This window comes from Sinohyriopsis cumingii, chromosome 14 (genome assembly GCF_028554795.1).
Source record: "Sinohyriopsis cumingii isolate HCF-2022 chromosome 14, ASM2855479v2, whole genome shotgun sequence".
Classification (NCBI taxonomy): domain Eukaryota; kingdom Metazoa; phylum Mollusca; class Bivalvia; order Unionida; family Unionidae; genus Sinohyriopsis; species Sinohyriopsis cumingii.
The window spans coordinates 89,675,841-89,682,179 of NC_142974.1; positions in this window are offsets into that span (position 1 = coordinate 89,675,841).

Here is a 6,339-nt window from a genome sequence, read left to right on the forward strand (position 1 = left end):
TACCCACGATGCTGAGAAGGGATATGCCGCTGTAGTTGTTGCAGTCGCTTCTATCGCCCTTGTTTTTGTACAGGGTTACGATGTTGGCGTGTCTCATGTCCCGAGGCACTGCACCCTCATCCCAGCACTGGCAGAGGCGGTCAGGGATAGTGTGTGAGGAGCACGCTGAAGCCGCACTTGATGACTTCTGCTGAGATGCCATCCTTCCCTGGGGCTTTACTTAATGACAGTTTCTCTATGGCCTTCTTTAGTTCTGCTGTAGTAGGTTTCTCGTCCCGTTAGGCCATGAGAGTGATGTTTTCAAAGGCGTTGTCACGTGGTTCCCTCTGCAGTACAGTTCAGAGTATTACTCCACCCAACGCTCCATCTGCTTGCCCTTGTGATGGTATCAACTACGGTAGACTTCAGTGGTGCTGTCACTTTCTTCGTGGAAACAATTGCTTTCTTTATGCTATTGTACATGCCTCTGATGTTTCCGATATCTGCTGCTGACTGGGTGCTCTGACAGAGCTGAAGCCAGTATCCACTGGAGCACTGTCGTGCTAACCTCTACACTTTGCTTCTGGTAGACCTGTATGCCTGTAGTGTCTTTTGGCAGGAGGATCGCTTGTATTCCAGGTGAGAACTGCAACGATCTTCTATGGCTGGCATGAGTGTGGCGGAGTTAGCCTTAATCCAGTCGTTGTTCTTTGATTGCTTCTTACCAAAGATCCGTGTGTCTGTGCTGTACACAATCTCTCTGATGTGATCTGATCTCTCTTTGGCACTGCTGTTGGGATGTTCTGAATCAAATGTCTTGGAAAGGGCATATGTGAATTTCTCATCCTTGTCTGAAAAAAACGTCTTGCTCACATCAATGCCTGGTTTACCCTCTTGCCTAGTACTATCAAGTTCTCTTCCTTGGGAATTTTGTCGATGAGTGCGCCTAACTCGCAGATATGGTGCTTAGTGTGGGAGCGTAAACGCGGATCAGGTTGACAGGCCCGGTTGTGGTGTGGAGGCGGAGGGATAGCAGTCTTCCGTTTCCGAATTGGCAGGGTTCTATCATCCCCAGCAGAGTGTTCCTGACGGCGAATCCAAACCAAACGCTCTGGCTTCATCGGCTCTCTTTCCTTGCCAGACAAACGTGTAGTTCTTTTCTCTGACGGACCCAAAATCTGGTGGCCGTGACAGGTCATATCCATGCAGAGGCTGTAAGTACTGAAGTCACCAGATGCATGCAAGACAGGTCATATTCATGCAGAGGCTGTAAGTACTGAAGTCATTGAATGCATACAAGACAGGTAATATCCATGCAGATGCTGTTAGTACTGAAGTCACTCTATGCATACAAGACAGGTCATATCCATGCAGTACTGAAAGCACCATATGCATACAAGACAGATAATATCCATGCAGAGGCTGTAAGTACTCAAGTCACCGAATGAATACAAGACAGGTCATATCCATGCAGAGTCTGTTAGTACTGAAGTCACCCTATGCATACAAGACAGGTCATATCCATGCAGAGGTTGTTAGTACTGAAGTCACCCTATGCATACAAGACAGGTCATATCCATGCAGAGGCTGTTAGTACTGAAGTCACCCTATGCATACAAGATACAAGACAGGTCATATCCATGCAGAGGCTGTTAGTATTGAAGTCACCCTATGCATACAAGGTTATAAAATAATGCATATGTTACACGAATACATAGACAAAATTAGAAAAAATAAATATAAGCAGAAAAAATTAATCTTCAAGTTAGCATGCAATCTTTCTTACATAAAGCCTGTAAAAGCAAACTGATTGAAAATGAATGATAATTCAGGAAAGAGATACATAGCGCATAATACTTCTTTTCAAGGTTGTTCCGCTTCATTTGTATGTCCTTCATCATTTTCAGTGAGTTTTGTGGTTTGCTATTTGGTAACTTCGACACACGTAAGAACTGTCACAGAAAGGATTATGTACCATTTTACTTACTGTGCTCAGAGAGTTTTGAGAATACACACAGACAGAGGTGGGATGGGAGTGATCCGTAACGGAGAGCGCTTTAGACCACTCGGCCACTCGGGGCCCCAATAATAATAATAATAATAATAACAATAACAATATTAATACATACATACACACATACATACATACGCAAGAACAACGCCTGGAAACCTTTTTGCGAAGAGTTCTATCACTAAGAATTGACTAATGCTTGGGACAGAACTGCGGTTAGGTCAGGCCGTCACGGCAGAATTTTGAATTGACTAATGCTTGGGGCGGAATTGCGGTTAGGTCAGGCCGTCACTGCAGAATTTTGAGAGAGACAGAGACCAAAATAGAGACAGACATGCCGGAAATTTGAGATCGATAGAAAGATAAAATAAATGTTTAAAAAAATCAAAACTGTAATGAGCTATCAAGATGTGCTAAATAATAATAATAATAATAATAATAATAATAATAATAATTTGTTGTTGTTGTAGGGTTTAACGCCATTTTCAGCACACGATAGGCTATACATGGCGGCCAGTATTAATGGTGGAGGAAGAACCCGGGAAATCCCCGGAAAGAACCACCGACCCTCGAGAAGCTACTGGCAAGCTTTCTCACAACGTTCAGTTTTCTAGCCTTGCAAGGAATGTAATGATGGGACATGCTTTTTTTCAGAATCGTTCTAAGATCTTCTATTGCTGTGCATTTTTATCCTCTTCGCAAATTTTTCTACGATATAAAAAAACTGTAACTGTATCATTTTGAAACAGAAAAAAATGATGAAGCATTTTAGTCAACTTTTCATTTTTCTTTCATCGTATCTTGCATCACTGTGTAGAGGTTCCGTTCTACAGTTTCATACTTTGTACAAAGTTTGATTTTTAAAGAAAAAGAACTTCCCAGGTTTTCTTCACTGGTTTACCTTGTAATTCAAAAGACACATGTTATACCTTAGATACTGTTATAAAGTAAGATTAAGTCCATTAATTTTGGTGTATGATTGATGGGTGTAATTTGGGTTGCAGGATATACTGCTTGGCCTAACTTTTATTTCCCTTAATTTTGGTGTATGATTGATGAGTGTAATTTGGGTTGTAGAGTATGCATTTTGGCTTTACTTTAGTCGTGCATGTCTTATTAGGCGACTAATCGTTTTCACTTCATGGACTTAGCTGGAAATTTAGGAAAAAGTAGCTGATAATTGTTTTTACTTTTATACTTTTTAATATTATAATTCATTAATTGTACTTTTAGAAACAACTCTTGTTGATTCTGGCAAAAGTAATTAATTTCCCACTATTTAATAATTGCTAAAGTTAGTATAGTTTGGACCAGTCCAGGTTAATTTCTTGAGCACATGATTAGAAGTCTGCTTTCGGGAGCGTGTTGTTTCCCTAATAGCACATGTAAAAAATCTCAGTCACAATACTTGAAAGTAGCACAGATATATGCCAACATTATCTTCAATGTACTTGGTACAACTGCACACAACTTCATTTTACGGTGGCGCTCTACAGTATTTCATTTTGGTGTATGATTGATAGATGCACCTTGGGTTATTGAGTATACGGATTGGGTTATTGAGTATACAGTTTGGGTTACTGAGAATACAGTTTTGGGTTACTGAGTATAAAATTTGGATTATTGAGTATACATTTTGGGTTATTGAGTATACAGTTTTGAGTTACTGAGTATACAGTTTTGGGTTAGTGAGTATACAGTTTGGGTTACTGAGTATAATATTTGGGTTATTGAGTATACAGTTTGGGTTATTGAGCATACAGCTTGGCATTACTTCAGATATGCATCTGTAGCACAAAAAACCCCACAACAACTAATAGTTCAACTTGGTCGTTTTCACTTCATGGACTTCAAAGGTAAATTGTATCCAGAAAGCAGATAACTTATTTTACTTTTATATTTTGCAATTCATTCATTGTACTTTCAGAAGCTGGTATTGTCTAGTTTGGCAAAATTCGTCTTCCCTATTTAAAAAAACTGCTAAAATAGTGTAATTCAGGCTAATTATTCGAGGACGTGGGAACAGCCATTTTTGTTAGCTGTGTGCTTAGATCATGTACAATTTCCACAAACGAAATGTACTACAATACATGAAAGTGACAGAGGTGTGCCAACATTCTCTCCACTGTGTATGTTGCAAATGCAAACAACTTCACCTTACACCTGCCACTCTCTCAGAAGTACATACTATATACCATATACCTTTACCTCTTTTAGAAGTACTAAATAACCACAGAGCGGAACCAAAGTACAGCCAAGTCAGATCAGTTGCAATCATTTTTCTTTTCCTTCGTTATTTCATACAATTGTACAATTTATGACTTTCGAATCCTGTTTCTATATTGATACATTTCACTCAGTAACATCCCCTCAAGAAAAGAGAAAAAAAAGCCTAAACTGCCTATATGAGCCGACCTCCCTACCTACAACAGAACACTTTCTTAGTAAATATAATACGGTTTGGATATACTCAAACCAAAATAAGTACAGACCTTTACCCTTGTCAAATTGCATCTTTGAAGGTCTTTTAAGTGCTAAATAACAATGTGTTACATTTACTAAATCACACATCACCATGTGTGTATTAATGACAAAAGTATGTCGGTACCTAAGCGTGCCTGTACACATGCCTGTACGCATGCCTGTACCCATGCCTGTACGCATGCATTTTATTGAGCTGGTTTCCCCTTTGAGAAAATATACAAAATTGTAATGAAAACTGTTTCATAAATCAATTTCCATCTATTAGTGATCAAATACTGTTTTCTAGATGCATGTTATATAAACATTTTGGCTGAAAACCGTTAAACAAAATAATTTAATTTTATGAAATTATTAAATTTAAAAAAAATACACGAATGTAATAGCACAGGAAAAAGGGAATATATATATATATATATATATATATATATATATATATATATATATATATATATATATATATATATATATATATATTCACTTGCAATTTAGAACACACCCAATCTAATTCTAATTTCGGAGAGATGTCAAAAGGAAAATAATCCTGGCTTATAAGCAGATGTACCCACACACACACACACGCGCGCGCGCGCGCGCGCGTCACCGCTCCGGTGACCTAGTGGTTAGAGCGTCCGCCTCGGATGCTGGAGGTCGTGGGTTCGATCCCCGGCCAAATCATACAAAAGACTTTAAAAAATGGTATTAACAGCTTCCTCGCTTGGTGCTCAGCATTACGAGGTTAGTGTTAGGACTGGTCGGCCTGGTGCCAGGATAATGTGACTGGGTGGGACATCACGCTACATGTCTACGACATGACGCCCCAGTGCTAGACATCACTACAAACTGCCACACTGCAGACATCGGAGCGATATGACTGAAAAATTGATAAAAGCTACGTTAAAAATCCAAATCACACGCACCCCCACCCCCATCCCGTCATGAAAGTGTTTTCAAGGCTTCCGAGGCATAAAAGGATGACGCGTCATTTTCTGTCCGGTTGAGTACGCACCATTTGGTCAATTAAACATCGATAGAGCATAGGTAACCACGCCTACTGGTGAGCTCATACCACAACATTTGTTTCAAATGACAGTAATGCGAATATGCATTACTGCAGAGGCGTAGCTATGATATTTTGCGCCCGGGGACGAACTATAAAATTGGCGCCCCAGCCCCCTCCCCGTTTAATCACATTTTTGAATATTACCCTTGTTTACTTATTATAATGTAACGTTGTAAGCCTCATTTTGGCGCCCCTGTACCTTGGCGCCCGGGGACATATGTACCCCCCTGCCCCCCCCCCCCCAGCTACGCCTCTGCATTACTGTGAACGCTGTTTATACTGAAAATGTAATTTTAAACAAATGGTGGAAAAATGACGAAGTTATTTTCATTTGAATTTACATATTTTATATTTGTATATGTTATAATAATAACACTTAATTCTTTTACTAGAAATGGTGCTAGTCAGATCTTACGTGAACGGCATATCTGTGACTTTGACTAGCATTGGGCTACGTGTTAATTGCGCGAGGCATTGTTTAGACTGGTTCTCTTACTAAGGCATCCAATTTCAAAATTCATCCTTAAGAATGCAACCACACACACACACACACACACACAAACTTCTTATAGTAGATTCAGCACGGAAAAGCGCTTACTGTGACGAGATCACGAAGCGTGTAATCAAATCAATGTCACTTCATTCATAGCGTGTAGGGTACTGTGTATATGCTAAGAAAATATAGCAATTTATGCATCAGGTGATATATATATAGATATATATATATATATATATATATATATATATATATATATATATATATATATATATATATATATATAATCTATGGTTCATATACAGAATT